Here is a 16,518-nt window from a genome sequence, read left to right on the forward strand (position 1 = left end):
GCGGCCGCGGCGGGTAGCGCGGCCCAGGTCGCCGGCTCCTGGGCCCCCGCGCTCCGGCCCGGCCACTTCCTGGAATAGAGGTGTGGTCGGGGCGGCGGCTGCGGCGGGGCTCTGACCCCGCGGGCGACCTCCGACCTTCCCGGGGCCGACCTCCTAGCTCTCTTGGAGGCGACCTCTGACCTCCCTGGGGACGCCCTCCCGGTTGTCCGGCTGCAGTTGATAGCGCCTGGGACGCGGGGCGGCCCGTACCGAGGTGCGCCCCGACGGGCCCCCGCCGTGAGCCCCGTCCGGCCACAGAGTCGGCCGCTTGCCCCTCGCGGCCCGTCCTTCCCGGCGGAGACGGTCTCCTCCGGGCACACTGTTCCTTCCGACCCCGCAGCGGGTCTCCCGGCGCTCGGTCGCGACCGTGGACGAAGTTTGCGTGCGGCTGTGATGTTAGGAGACGGGGGTGTGCACTTCAGGAATGTGTTAAGTGGTGAGACTCAGGGTGCCCGGCAGAGTCGTGCACAGCCGGCCCTGCCTGGCTGGGACCGCGGGCCAGGACTTATCCCCGCCCGCGACGCGGGCACAGAGCAGAGACCCATTTCACAGATGGCGTGTAAAGGTTCGGCGAGCTTTCCGCGCTCTGGACGGAGACTGGTGTCTCGATGTTTTTTGCCGGGTTTTTTTTTTTTTTTTTTTGGTGTCACATTTACGCACCCACAAAGGAACTGTTTTTCTGTTACAAAATTCCTTCTAATATTTACAGTTATGACTTCAGAATTCAATACTTTCAAAAGCACTGAGTTTATGGAAAGTGTTGAAATGTTGGCTGACGTTTTGCTGACTTGCAGAGAGATATTTCAGACTATTAGGAGTTTTGACTTTTGGCAATGCTTTTGTCGTCAGTTAATTTTTTTCAGATGGTCTTCTGTACTTGAAAGGAAGCACTCTTTCTATAGCAACATCCGGGGGCAGTCACTTAGGCCATAGTCGATGGTTCTGTAGGTAGAAGATCCTTTTGAAAGTTTAAGTTTCTCTCATTCTTTTTCACTTTTTTTTTTCTGATTAATGGATACTCTTCTTGTGTGTTTCCTCTTGTCATATCCCTGAGAAACTGTATATTTAAAGTCGAATTTTGTTACTTTATGTTTAGCTGATAAACTTTCTTAGGAAAATGGACTGTGTCACATCTGAATTTAGGCACTTGCATAATTCAGCCAAGTTTTCTCTTTTCACCAGGACACTTAGCAACTGAAAGTCTTACTCAGGAGGGCACTTTCAGTCTGAGAGAGCAGGTGGATGCAGTGGTTATCTGGAGGCCCTGCAGTTAATCCCCAGGTGCTATCTGTATCCTCAGGGAAGAGGAGCCAAATTTGGGTGGTGCTCGTGTTTGGGGTCAGTGTCTCCCAGATCCTGGAGACTTCTCCCCAAGTGCCCTCCATGCTCTGAGTGCTGGATCAATATTACTTGTGGAGGCATCCAGACGTCTCATTATATGTTATGGCCTTTAGCTTCCATTTTCCTAGCAGTGTTTCTGTAGGCATTGTGTAAATACATACCTGAAGAGAAGGTTCCTAAAGCTCTGTTGGTCCAGCCTTGACTCAGTGGCGAGATTGTTATCCTCATGGTGTTAGAGATACGTGTGACATATTTAGTTTCATTTCACGTACATGACAGACAACTCTGAGAAAGTTTCCTTTCCTACAGATTTATTGTAAAAGCTACACTGGTGGAGGTTTTTCCGGTGTTTAAAGCTGTTGTCTGTACTGATGGTATCTCTGTTTTCAGAGGCACAACCGTTCAATTCATTGGCGCCTCAGAGAAGAAAGTGGCTTCCGTAAACTTTCAGAGAAAGTTAGCTTGAAAGATAAAACAGATCCTTTTAAATTGAAAGATTTTTTAACTTTTAGAAGAGCTGACTTCATATTCACACTTGAAATTCCATTTTTTTGCGTCTGGACTGGAGCTCCAGTAAGCACTTGCTGTCCTGGTTTTGTGTCATACTTTCTTTGTTTTGTTCCATTCCTTCTGCGGCACATGTTTGATGGGAGCCCCTAGTCTAAGCAGTGTAGATAAAGGTGGTAGAAAAACTGCTTTAAAAGTCCATCTGAAGGCTTGGCTGTTGTGTCCATAGCCCCCTAGCAGCATTTTAATTTTCAAAAATCTGTTTAATACTTTTTCCAGCCATTGCTCCCTCAGGAAGTCTGTGTTTGTTCATTGTAAAAATGACAGCAGAGTTGATAATTTGTTTTCAGGTTTTTTTTTTCATAGAATTTAGAACATTTTACTTTGAATGAATTGTGTATCAGCCTTTCTGAGAAGAATGTAGAATGTTACTGGTTCAGATAAATTTAAGAACTGTTTATTTGCAACTGTGAGAAGAGGGGAAAGTCCCCAGAGATTAGGGGTAAACAGGATACACCATTACTTGAAAACCTTGTTAAATTATTTTAATAATATTCTGAAGCTGCTTAGAAGTTTTAATTACTTTCAGTTCATAATTAAAATTTTCCAGTGCCACTGCCCAACTACCTCTGGTGCAGAGTGATCACCTTAGTGGAGGATCTGCTTAGACTTCCAGGGTTGGAGAAGCTTCTCAGTTGTTGGGAGATGTGTCTGAAATGCCCGGGGCTGTCTCCAAGCACTCAGTGGCGCTGCTGGTGTGATGACGTTGGGTGATGAGTCACCTGACCCTAGCAATTTGAACACCTATAGTATAATTTACTAATCATGAAAGATGTACCGTGAAACTGAAACTAATTCAGCAGATCCATTCGGTCTAAATTTAAGTTGGAGCTTCGATTTTTTTCTTTCAGCCACCGGATCAGTTCTCTGCTTTGGAATAAAGACTGGGGTTTCTGATCTAAGGATACATTAGGAAAGAGGTTTCCTTTCCAGCTGTCTTGTTTAGCAGGCAAAGCTATGGTAATTCCACTGATTTGTTGGTATCCTACCCAGAATTGTTGTTCAGTTGCTAACTGAACAGTTGTGTCCGACTCTGTGACTCCATGGACTGTGGTACGCCAGGCTCCTCTGTCCTCCACTATCTCCTGGAGTTTGCTCAGATTCATGTCCATTGAGTCAGTGATGCTATCTAACTATCTTATCCTCTGCCACCCCCCTTCTTTTCCAATGAGCCCACTCTTTGAAAAAGGTGGCCAAAATACTGGAGCTTCAGCATCAGTCCTTCCAATGAATATTCAGGGTTGATTTCTGTTAGGATTGACTGGTTGGCTCTCCTTGCAGTCCAAGGGGCTCCCAGGAGTCTTCTCCAGCCCTACAGTTCAAAAGCATCAACACGAGATTGTGTAGTGTCTGAAAAATAGCAGGCTCATCCAAACGATGATCTGTCCTCACCCAGTTGCACTGGATGTTGCAGCTTTAATTTTTCTCAGTCTCTATATTTAGAGTTCTGGATCTGACATTATGAATTTTCATAGTGGGGGAAAAGATAGAAGAAATGAGCAGATCTGTAACACTTTGTACCTGGCTGGAGTTTGTTTTTCTCTTCCTATGGGTTAAAGTTTTTAAATTCACACGTTGTGATTTTCTTCCAAGCATGAAACTGGCACTTGTGATTTAAGCACTTTCAGTTTCATTGTTGGAAAAGTAACTTAAAATGTCCTCTTTTTAAACTGATATGCAGGTGTTGGTCCACAGTGCATTCTTAAGTTGAGAAGAGGGGGGATCGTGTTTCCTTAGGAGACCTCAGTTCCTTGGGCCATGGCTGGAGGTCAGGACTGAGGAATTACTGCCTGTGTCCCCTGGCTTTAGAAGGTGCTGCCACCTGTGCGCAGGTAAAAGCAGGCACGGTTTACTGTGTGATGACTTCCTCACCTGTGACCCAGGGTCAGGGTGGTGCCAGTCGCAGAGAGTTGATAGGGGCTTGAATGAGTATGTGTAAACCGCTCAGAAGAATGATGAATGTGCAAAAAATGTTAGCTTCTCAGCTAAGATTCTTCAGTTTTCTCTCTCCATGGTGGCTTTAGTGTCTTCAGTAATTTTTTCATGGCACTTTTAGACTCAAAAGAATATTTAGTAATTCCATTTATTAAGTAAATTCATTTTATGTAGTAATTTATTTATTTAGTAAATTAATTTTATTAAGTATTATGTCTTAACAGAAGTTATTTGAAAAAAAATACACATAAGTTGGAAGAAAATTTTTTATTTCTTTCTTAGATAACCAGAGTAGCATACTATTGGGATGGTTGCATCTGTTGGGCACTGCACAACTTCTCTAACTAGAGGATCAGATTGGACGCAGTGGCTCGCTTTACTTGGGGTGGGGGTGGAGTGGTACTTGCCTTTCATCACAACAGCTACCCTGTTTTGTGATGATAATGATGTCACTGAAAGAAATACAGCCGATGTAGTATTGAAACTGACTCTCCTGGGGCCTGGGATGGCTTGGTATTGCTGTTCCCCTTGTAGATTTGGGACATCCTTTGGGCAGCTATGGGTTTGCTGCGGTATCCTGGGGTCCCTGGGTAAGTTTGGGGACCCATGTTACTAGTATGTTAGCCCAACTCCAGGGTGGATCTGAACCGATCATTTAGATGTGAAAAACTTCCTTTTCCATTTGAACTTCAGCTCATGGGCTTGATTTGTAAGATGTGTTCCTGAAGAGTTTCCAGTGAAGTTTGGTTTACGCAAATAAGACTCAAGGGTCTGAGTTTTTTTTAAGCTCTTTGAAATAAGCATGGCACACACCACGCAGCAGCCAGTCTTGGCCTGGAAGGGAGCTGACAGCCAGCTGGCTGGTCCACACAAGAGGTAGGAAGGGCCTTGGTCACCTCTTATGGAAAAGGCAAGTGACTTACCTGAGAATTTCTTGTCTCAAACCAGATTTTTGCCAGTTGACGGAGTGCTGGTGCCTTGCCTCCCAGGGCTTCCTGCTGATGCCCCCTCCCTCTGCTCTGGCCTGGGGTTCTGGATGACGGACATGGGCCCCCACAGATCCTCCCTGTCACCCCTTCCTGCTGGGGATTGCCCAGAGAGCCTCCTTGGCTTTCTCCTCCCTTCACCTCACCTTCCCTTCTGTCTTTGCTCCCTTCTGTCCCCACTTTCAATCAGGTCATCCCTGGGGGACTGCACTTAATGTGACTTTTAAGTGTATTCGCAGTATTTTGCTCTTTAAGAGTATAAATTTAAAATTGATAACCTTGTAGTCATTCTTACTTCTCTTTTTCTCTCACAACCAACATTGTCTACTAGCAAATACCATTTTATCTTTGAAATTGATCTAGAATTCAGCCCCTTTTCTCTGCCTTCACTTCTGCTCCCCCAAATCCCGGTTCCCATCATCTCTCCCTGGGACCCCTGCAGCCTTCCAGCTGGCCGACTCGTTTCTGGCCTTACCCTTGAAGCTGATTCTCTCTGGGGTTCGGGGCAGTCCCTCCAAGAGAGAAGTCAGCACATAATTCCTTGGTTTCCGCCTCTCCAGGGGCCGCCCACCTTCTTAGCATGGTATTCTCAGGGCTTCCTGTGGGCTCTGAGACCCTCTGTCCACGTCCCCCATCTCCACCCCAGCTGGCCTCCTGGCCGGGCCTTACACACCACACGGCCCAGCAGCCTCTGTCCTGTCGCTCTCCTGACCCCCTGGGTGTTTCCCTCTCGCACCGGGGCTGCTCATGTGCCACCTTCTGGGCCTGTGAGGGTTTGGCATCTCTTGGACTTTGCTCAGTCTTCTGGCTCAGCATCCCTGACAAATTTTTTTTTCCCCCATGGTTATTTCTCTCCACCACAACCCAGGCTGCTCTGGAATAGAATGTGAGGTTCAGAACTTTATCTGCTATGTTCACTGCTGTATTTGTGGCACCTGGATGGTGCTGGGCACATACTTGGTGCTCAGTAAATATTTGTAGAGGAAATTAATAAGTGAGTAAACATTACTCTAAAGGGGAAACTGTGTTATATGTAAGGTAGGAGCTTTTAATGGTGTAGTTATTTTCTTTTAAATACATGTCTTTGTCAGGATCAGGTAAGTTTGTAGAAAAATGTTTGGAGAATTTGAGTCCTGACCGTTCAGACTTGTTTTTAGGTAAACTACTAGGCACTTAGGTGGTTTTTTGATTTTTGGTACTGGAGCATTTTCTTTTTGGAGTTTTTGAATCGAGGAAATACGTGTTAATCCAGTAGAAGAAAAGTTCCGTGGCCCATCATCTTTGAAATAGTCCTTCTGAGTTGTGTTCAGATATGGTTCCTTTACTTCAAGTCTGTAGAAATGTATGAACAAACCGAAGGGTTCTCAGGTCTGTGATTCAGCTTCTGCTCTGGAGCATTTAAGATTAAGGGACTGTCAACCTGGCATTTGGGTGAAGCCTTTGAAAAAGATACAGCTGTAACTTTTAGAAATGAAACTTTAACTTTAAAATTATATAAATAAAGCAGGAGTACATTTTCATTATGAAGAATGGAATCTAGAAGTATAATTGTTGGGTCAGAAGGGGAGAGCCCGAATCGCCCTGTGAGAAAGCTGCCCTCCGAGTTATACTCTGCCCCGCTGGGTCGGAGATATCTTTTTAATTTTTGCCAGTCTAATGGACAGGTTATAGTTTTTTGTTTTTTCTTTTTCTGAGCAGCTTTATTGAGCTTTAGTCTACATACTATAAAATTAATATCCGTTGTATGTGTACACTTCTCAGACTGTTAGTAAATGTTCACAGTTGTGCAGCCGTCACCATAGTTCAGTTCTAGAACATTTCCATCACCCCAAGAACTTGTTAGCAGTTAATCTCTGCCCCTAGGCGTAGGCACCACTGATCTGCTTTCTGTCTCTATAGATTGGCGTTTTCTACACATTGCACAGAAGTGAGTCATGTAACATGCAGTCTTCTATTTGGCTTCTCTCACTCTGCAGTGTTGCTGAGGTTCGTTCGTGTTGCACCAACTACAATTTGCTCCTCTTCTTGCTGTCTAGTATTCCAGTGTGTGGACCGGAATACCTCCTTTATCAGATATGTGATTTGCAGATATTTTCTCCTATTCTTTGATTGTCTTTTAGTTTGTCTTTAGAAGTGCAAACATTTTAAATGTTAAGTCCAGTTACCCATTTTTTTTCTCTTCTACTTTGAATATCGTATCTAAGAACTCTTTGACCAGCCCAAGGCCATCTTCCATCATAGTTGTTTTGGTGTTACACACCTGATGATTAGTGAGGTTCTTTTTATGTGGTTCTTCGTGCTTGTACCTCTTGAGAATTGCCTGTTCATCTGTGTTTATTTCAACGTATAAGTGGTATGGCCAAAAACATATCTAAAAGATGAATTGGTAGAGCACTAGAGAAGATGTGCATTTGATTCTTGTATTTTACGCCACATGTATTAGTTTTCTAGGATAGCTGTAACAAATTATCAGAAACTGAGTGGCTTAAAACAACTGAAATTTATTTTTTCACAGTTCTGGAGACTAGGAAAAAGTATCAGCAAGGCTGTGCTTCTTCCTGAGGCCTTGGGAGTGGAGCTGGTCCTTTCTCGCCTCTTTCCAGCACCCAGAAATCCTTGCTGTTCCTTGACTTGTAGGCACATCACTCCAGTCTCTGCCTTGTCTTCACACGGCCTTCTCTCTCCCTGTGTTTTCCTTTCTGCCTCTTATCTGATCTGACAAGTGACCTCTTGTCATTGGGTGTAGGGCCCATCTATGTATATGATACGGAATGATCTTATTTGAGAGCTTGAACTTAATCATATCTATAAAGACCCCTTTTCCAAACAGGTTCATTCCCAGGTCCTGGGGCGGGGGCTCAGAATGTGGACAAATCTTCTAGGGCTCCTGGTCACCTCCTTGATTATGGTGTCCGCACTGGCATCCAGGTGCACGTTGGCAGCATCCATCATGTGTCTTTGGTTTTATAGCACTTCCTCTGTCTAGAGGCATGTCCTTACTGTGCTCCTGACCCCTGAGCAAGTCCATGGTATCTGCAATTTTGGGCTTGAGATGTTGACTCAAGGTGGGATGATCTCTTAAGAAAAGATTAATCTATTACACAACCTCTCTTTCCTTTTTTTCTCCCCAAGAAAATAAATGCTTTTATTTGGCTTTCTGCACATGTGTTACATGATGTTTCATTCCTCAAGTTGTGTTAGGCCCTCGTTTGCCAGATTTTGTAAAGAAGTGAGCAGGGAGGGCTTCCCTGTTGGCTCAGTGGTTAAGAATCTGCCTGCCAATGCAGGAGACATGGGTTCAATCCCTAGTCCAGGAAGATCCCGTGTGCCATGAAGTAGCTGAGCCCGTGGGCCACGACTTCTGAGCCTGTGCTCTGGAGCCCGTGAGCTGCGCCTGCTGGGCCCATGTGCCTCTACTGCTGGAGCCCGCGCACCCTGGAGCCTGTGCTCCACAGTAAGAGAAGCCCCCACAGTGAGAAGCCTGCTCTCTGCAGCTGGAGGAAAACCTGTGCAGCAGCGAAGACCCAGCACAGCCAGAAATAAAATAATGAGTGCATCAATAAATAAAATTAGTTTTTAAAAACAGTGAACAGAGAAATTATGAAGAAACTGGCAGCAGGCTTATACCTTGCTTTCACCAGGGAGTGTCATGTCATGTGTTTGGAAATTTTTCCTTTTTTCAACAGATCTGTTTAGTGTTTAGAAGTAGTTGCATGCGTTTCAGAGCTGTGATTTTAGATAGAGTCTTAGAACTAACAGTAACGCCTGTGGTAACAATTTTTACTGCATTCACAGCTCACCATTTGTAGGCACTCTTAGTCTGGCCAGGTCAGCTTGAAAGTGTCTTAAACACTGAGGTGAACTGCGGGAAGGGCCAACAGGTAGGGCATCTTGAGGCTGACGGCCTGAGGGCCAGTTTCTGTGCCTGCCCAAGGCCCCTCAGTGTTTGGTGACGCAGTGAGGACCAGGCCCAGGGTGGCCGACTCCTCGTCCTCCGCAACCTTGCCAAGTGGTCCAGGAGTCAGACACCGTCTGCCCACACAGAAAAGGGGTTGTGCCTCAAGTTATCCCTGAGAGAAGGCCTTTGCCACAGAGCTCAGTAGAATAGAAACATCACTTTCTTTAGTTTAGCAGTCGAAGAACTGAGTAGGGTAGCCGTACTGGCAGTTTTTAGTGTAATCTTCCTGAGTCTAAAGTTAAATTCATCTTTTGACAACTTGACAGCCAGTGCCATCACTCCATCTGCTGTAGGGTATCCTGGCCTTTGGGGGCCCTGCGTTGTTTAGTGAAGAACTGGGCCCTGGATTCAGCATCATCGCATGTCCTTAGCATTTGTTCCTGGCTGTCTTAGAGCTTACGTTCCAGCATAAGTGTAGATTGTGTGCATACAGGGTAAATTATATTATGTAATAGGTGATTCATGTTAGGAAGAAAGGAGAAAGAGAAAAGGGTAAGAGAAATGGGAGAATTGTTAACATCTCAAACGTTTTATTATAGAAACTTGCAAACTTGTATTAAAAAAAAAATAGTATGAAGAACCCCTGCAAGCCTATCACTCAGTTTCAACAACTAAGTGGTCACTCTTGCTTCTTTATACCCCCCGCCCATTTCTTCTAATCCTGTTGTTATTTTGAAGCAAATCTCAGGCATCGAACATTTATCAGTAAGTGTATGTGTTGTGGACTGAATATTTGTATGCCCCACCCAAATTCCTCCATTGAAGCCCAAACCAGTAATGTGGTCCTATTTGTAGATGGGACCTTCTGGGAGATAATTAGGATTGGCTTGGGTCACAAGGGTGGGGACCTCATGGTGGGGTCATTGGCCTCGTAAGAAGAGGAGGAGAGGGTGGGAGAGCAAGTTAGCAAGGGGAGCCCTCACTGGGAAGCCACGAGGAGGCACCTTGGTTTCAGCCTCCAGAACAAGGAGGAAAACAGTTGTATGTATTGTTTAAGCCACTCCATCTGGGGCATTCTGTCATGCAGCCTGAGCTAAGACAGCCTGTATCACTGAAAGATAAGGGCTTTAAAAAATACAACTGCAAAACCTTTATCATGTCTAAAAATACAGTTCCTTAGTATCAAATATTGAGTGTTTACATTTCCAGTGTGTCTTGAAATGTCCTTTTTAAGAAAATGCTTTAAATTATTTAGCGGCAGTAGGTTTTTAGATTAATGTTTTCATTCCCTCTAGAAGTCTTAGTTTCCCTTTCCCCTCTGTGGTTCCTTATCGCTTGCTGAAGAGTCTTGAGGCGGGGCGGGGAGGGGGGGGGGTTGCCTTGTGTCCCGTTTGCCAGCTGGCTTCTGAGGTGTAGGAATCCTTGTTGTAGGAATCTTTAGTTTCTTTGCTCTCTGGTGTAACATGATGTTCCAGACTCACTTTGTGCATTTCCTGCCCTGGCCCTGAAGTCAGCCGTTTAGGGAGCCCCGATTCCTTCTGGTGGGAGATGGTATTTCGTAGTTGCTGCTGGGCCTTTATAGGGGGAAGAGCTGGGCTCTAAAGTCACTCTGATCTTTTCAGCTCAGATTCAGGACTTCAGGGCTTTATTTAACTGCTCTGTCCTCTGTATGTGCTTTCTCCCTGCTCTCTCTCTCTCAGGTATTTTTTCTTCCAGTTTTCAGGCATGCTTGGGGATGATAGAACAAGGCCCTCAGACAGGATCAAAATCCCGTGGAGTGCTCGTAGGGGGCAGAGTTTCTGATGGAGCAGGATAGGGTGGGGCCTGGGCGTGAGGACCTCTCACAGATGCCCAGGTGATCCTGGTGCTGTGGGTCCAGGGCCCTCCTCAGTCTGCCTCACACAGCCTCTGATAGCCCTGTGACCTCCACCAGCAGTGCAACAATCCAGTGTGTAGCCCTGTCCTCTCTGCCCTGTCCCTCCCTGGCCTGAAGCGTCTCCTTCCATAGGAAGGAGTCCCTGTTGTATCGGTATTTCCCTTTCTTAGATAAGAGATCGCAGACCGCACACACCTTCCCCACATTGCCTTCCCCTCAACATTTCTGTTGAGGACGGAGTGTAGAGGTGGTGCCTCTCTTGTTTACAGTCCTCGCAGCCCTGTTACGTGTGTGCCGTGGTTTATTCTGGTCATCCATCAGTGGAATTTGAATGGTTTCATCTTTTGCTCTTTGACACAGTCTTGCAATCAAATATATTTTCCCCATGTATCTGTTGGGGTCTATCACTGTGAGGATTGCTGGGGCTCTGGTAAGCACAGTTTTGCTAGTTCAAATCCCCCTTCAAAACGGTGCTCCTTTTGAAAATCATAGACCCCATTGAGAAAGTGAGTGACCTTTGAACAGACTTTTAAGGAGGTGAGAGGGAAATCCAGGGAAGGAGCGTTTTGTGAGAAACCTCCAGTCCACATGTGCCTAAAGTGAGCAAGATGTCCTCCTGAATTGCAAATGCTGTGATTCAAACAGCTGTAGCTTGACTATATTCCCTGTATTTTATTAAACATACATAAACCTTCAAAGCCTGATTCTTTGGTCTTTTTATATATAGATGCACTTATCCAGTCTTTCTTTTTCTGTTAAATTCCTGAGTTTTGGGTCCAATGTGGTCTCTGAGTGCTAGAGAAGGCCATTACTATCTTGTCCTTCTTCTTAAAAAAGGGAGACTTTGGGACTTTCTGTCTCTTGAGTGGCCTCTGTGTATTGGTTGTAGTTTCTTTTCTGCAAACTCCCACATTATGGAACCCGATGAACCCTCACACATTGTACTTTGTCCCTTTGGTCACGCCTGCAGGCAGGGTGGTGCTGATTGCATAACTGGGTGCGGGAGTGAGGCAGCACCGGGGAGAGCGAGCAGGTGTCTGTCACCGGCAGGCTGGGGATACTGGTGGACCAGACCTGTCATGACAGCTAGCGCTAAGTTGGCAGAATGGGCTGAGATGTGATTTAAGAACACTGGAGTAGGTTGCCATCCCCTCCAGGGGATCCCCCCAACCCAGGGATCAAACCCACATCTCCTGCATTGCAGCCAGATTCTTTACCAGTGAACCACCCGGGAAGCCCAAGAAACAATAAAGTGAGAGAAAGAAGCATCTTGGAGCAGCAGTGCAGAATGCTGAGTCCAGAGTGGGCAGCTTTACCCTGAGGAGCGGCTTGACTCACCTGGGCGGGGAGCCGTGGGTGCCTGGGCTTCCCTGTGTGGGGTGGCCCTCGGGCTGCCGGGAGGACTCAGGGTGACTGAGCATGAGCAACTGCGCAGTAAACGGATGGTCCCTCCTCTGACTTCTGTCGGCCAGTTCTCCTCTGGGGCCAGACCCTCTAGTGCTTATAGCAAGTCCTCCCAGACCATCAGATTGGGAATAGTACACAGATTGGGGGAGGGGGTTGGCAAATCAAATGCTTTTCTTTGTTTTAAATCAGTCCCATGACTTCACTTCTCATGGTTGTGTCAGTTGCTTGTGACTGCTGTAACAAATTAGGTAGACTTTGTGTCTAAAAGTAACAGAGGTATTTTCTCTGAGTGGTGGAAGTCGGCAGTCTGACGTGGTTCTCTCTGGACTGAGATGTGGGCAGGGCTGGTCCTTCTGAGGGCTCCAGGGGAGAATCCCCTTTCCGGCATCTGGAGGCGCCCGCTCCCTTGGCTCTCTGGGCCCCAGTTCGGTCTTTCTCATGACGCCATCTCTCTGGTTGTGGCTCTTTGCCGTGTAAGGACCCTTGGGAGCACAGTGGGCCTGTCCGGATAAGCCAGGATCATCTCTTTATTTTAAGGTCAGCTGACTAGCAGCTTTAATCCACCTGCAACCTTGATTCTTCCTTGCCGCGTAATGTAGCATGTTCACAGGCCCCAGGGGAGCAGGACGATTTTGTCAGTTTCTGAATGCCCTTGACACGTGTCTGAAGCTATAAGTATGAAAGCCCTATGTCCTTCCCAACAAATAGATGACTTTTCTGTTTAACCTTTTGTTCCCCCCGAGGCATGATTGGTAACTTTGGAGCACTAGCATCACTTTTGTTAATTTATGCTACCCTTTCTGTAGGTGGTTTAGTGCTTAATGCAATCTTATGTCATCATCAAATCTTAAATTAAAAAAAAATGATTGCATAAATATTACATATACCCAAATACTGCATATAAATAACCATAAATATTGCAGCTACATTAGCAACAACAAACGTATAGCTTTTTGAACAGAGATACAAATATTTTCTTCTCAATTAAGAGAATTGATGCCTTTATGTTAGCCTAGTGTAGACACCCAGTGTTCCTGAGATGCAGATGGGGATCTCTTTCTAACCTCCACCCCAGACAGAGCCAGTTCACATGGTTTGGTTGGATGTTGATTCCAGCAGGGTTGAGCTTCGTGTGCCTTTCCTCTGCTGGAGGCACTTTCACACAGAACAGGACCGTGGACTCAGCTCTGCTCTTAAAGTATCAACATAAGACTGATTCTGTTCTGGTCGCAGTTGACTGTTAACTGAAGATCAGGATTTAAAAATGCTCTGACACTAAATAACCTTGTGAAAAATAAATGAAAATAAATAAATAAATAAATAACCTTGTGACATTGCAGTTCTAGTGGATCCTAAAATAAAAGTTTTGTGCAGAAAAATGATTGAAAGTGAAAGTTTCCATTGCTGTTTACATTGGTAGGGGGTGAAGCCAATGCTGTGCGACAGACCTCAGCTGTGAGTGGCCCTGAGTGCGGCTGGGCGGGTCTGCCACACCCTCCTGGGCTTGGTCTGGACTTGTTACTCGGCTTAGATTCTGATCTTAGTGATGGTGTTTTGGGTCTAAAAGACTGTCTGGCCTACAGGTTTCTATTTTTAGTTCTAATTGACTTCTTTGAAAATTAGAGTTGTTTCAAAAATAGCCAATTTCTTACCGTCTTTTTTTTGTTGTTCATTTGCTAAGTTGTTTATGACTCTTGGCTACCCCAGGGACACCAGGCTTGCCTGTCCTTCACCATCTCCCAGAGCTTGCTCAATGGACTCCTGTCCACTGAGTCAATGATGCCATCCAACCATCTCATCCTCTGCCCTCCTTCTCCTCCTGCCCTCAGTATTTCCCAGCGTCAGGGTCTTTTCCAATGAGTTGGCTCTTTGCATCAGGTGGCCAAAGTATTGGAGCTTCAGCTTCAGCATCAGTCTTTCCAACAATTCAGAATTGATTTCCTTTAGGATTGACTGGTTTGATCTTCTTACAGTCCATGAGAGTCCAGGGGACTCTCGGGAGTCTTCTCTGGCATCACAATTTGAAAGCATTAATTCTTCAGCACTCAGCCTTTTTTATGGTTCAACTCCCACATCTCTACATGACTATTGAAAAGACCATAGCTTTGACTATACAGACCTTTGTCGGCAAAGTGATATCTCTGCTTTTTAATACACTGCCTAGGTTTGTCATAGCTTTTCTTCCAGTATTCACTTAGTATTCTTGGGCTTCCACTGTGGCTCAGCTGGTTAAGAATCTGCCTGCAATGTGGGAGACCTGGGTTCGATCCCTGGGTTGGGAAGATCCCCTGGAGAAGGGAAAGGCTTACCCACTCCAGCATTCTGGCCTGGAGAGTTCCGTGGACTATAGTCCCTGGGGTCACAAAGAGTCGGACACCACTGAGCGACTTTCACTTTCACTTTTTTTTCCAGGGAGCAGTGTCTTCTGGTTTCATGGCTGCAGTCACTGTCCACACTGATTCTGGAGCCCAGGAAAGAAAAGCTGCCACTCTTTTCAATTTTTCCCCATCTATTTGCCAGGAAGTGATGGAACCAGATGCCATAATCTTAGTTTTTTGAATGTTGAGTTTTAAGCTGGTATTTTCACTCTCCTCTTTTACCCTCATCAAGAGGCTCTTTAGTTCTTTACTTTCTGCCATTGTGGTGGTATCATCCATGTATCTGAGGTTGTTGATATTTCTCCCTGATGTACTCCTTTCCCAGTTTTGATTCCAGCTTATGCTTCATCCAGACTGGCATTTCGCATGATGTACTCTGCATATAAGTTAAATAAGCAGAGTGACAGTATACAGCCTTGATGTACTCCTTTCCCAGTTTTGAACCTGTTCATTGTTCCATGTCTGGTTCTATTTGTTGCTTCTTGTCCTGTATATAGGTTTCTCAGGAGACAGGTAAGTCTCCTATTTGGTATTCCTATCTCTTTAAGAATTTTCCAGTTTGTTGTGATCCACACAATCAAAGGCTTTAGCTTAGTCAGTGAAGCAGAAGTAGATATTTTTTTGGATTCCCTTGCTTCTTCTTTTTTCTTTTTCCCTTGCTTTTTCTGTGATCCAGTGGATGTTGGCAATTTGATCTCTGGTTCCTCTGCCTTTTCTAAATCCAGCTTGTACATCTGGTACTGTTGAAGCCTAGCTTGAAGGATTTTGAGCATTACCTTGCTAGCATGTGAAAATCTAAATGACACATCTTTATCTATATTTATTTATATTCTGTTGGACATGTGTTAGTGTCTTCTCAATGTTGGTAAGAGTTAACTATTTTATAATTGAGTTCCCAAGTCCTTCTGTTTTTAAAATTTTAAGAAAATGTTCAGCTGAGTTTATTGAAATGTGACCCATATATACCTGTCACTGAAATCATCTTTTTTAACCCCCCCGCCATGTTTAATTAGTTCTTACCTGCTTTTAACATAAAAATTTTAAAATTATGTGATTAATGCATAAATATATGCTTCTAAAAATCTCAGAGAATGCAGTCCTAATGCAGAAAATAGTGAAGGTCTGCCTCATATAACTGAGTGCGTTGACCAGAGTCTGATCACAAATGGCAGACATAAGAAGAGAGTCATAGGTGGTCAGGAACCCAGGGCTCCACCTGCCTTTTTCTCAAACATCTCTTGTTGTGGAACATGGGGCTTAGTTGCTTTGCAGCGTGTGTGTGGCATCATAGTTCCATAACCAGGGATCACACCTGTGTCCCCTGCATTGGAAGCGGATTCTTAACTGCTGGACCACCAGGGAAGTCTGAGTGAATCTTAGTAGCCCTCTTGAGTAAGAAAAGTAAACACAGCAGTTATCTGAACAAAGTTCTCCCAACACATCATCTTAAGCCTCATTTTTGCTTCTAGTAGCTGTATTCTAACAGCCGATTCCCTGTTTCTCTCATGCCCCTGTGCAGCCCATGGGATCAAAATGAAGCTGCTCTTATAGTTCACACCTCAGCACTCCAGTAGCTTTTCTACTAACTGGTTGAGCTGTTTTGGGGTACTACAAAGTATTAATACAATTGTTAATTTAATTACCTATCAAGTGAATGGAGATTTTATTCTTCTGAGGTTTTACATATAAGCTCTTTCCTGTCTGTCTTTTATGGCTCTTTCTAGCCCATTTTCAAAGATACCTCCCTCTGTTTTCCATAATACTCAGTATAAAAACTTGAGAGTATTATCATTAATAATAGCCATGTGTTCTGAGAAAATCATGGTGGCTTTTCTTCATGTTAAGTCAACATACGGTTTCAGTGGGTGGGAATGAAAAGTAGGGTGCTGTGTCAGTTTGCTCCGGGTGCTCGGGGTAACAAAATACTCCAGGCTGGGGATGGCGGGGGGGGGGGGAGCTGAAACAGCAGAACTTTATTTCCTCACTGTCCTGGAGGCTGGAGGTCCAAGGTCAAGGTGTCAGCAGGGCTGGCTGTGAGACCTCCCTTGGTGGCTTGTCAGTGGCCATGTCTTCTTGCTGCATCCTAACATG

At 45.2% G+C, this 16,518-nt stretch overlaps 1 protein-coding gene across 1 annotated transcript in view; it reads left to right on the forward strand.

The window, feature by feature from the left end:
• TRAPPC10 (trafficking protein particle complex subunit 10) overlaps positions 1–16,518 on the forward strand; it is a 74,552-nt gene that overhangs the window by 265 nt on the left and 57,769 nt on the right. The gene's annotated exons all lie outside the window — the stretch shown is intronic.

This window comes from Odocoileus virginianus, chromosome 4 (assembly GCF_023699985.2).
Source record: "Odocoileus virginianus isolate 20LAN1187 ecotype Illinois chromosome 4, Ovbor_1.2, whole genome shotgun sequence".
NCBI classification, from domain to species: Eukaryota; Metazoa; Chordata; class Mammalia; order Artiodactyla; family Cervidae; genus Odocoileus; species Odocoileus virginianus.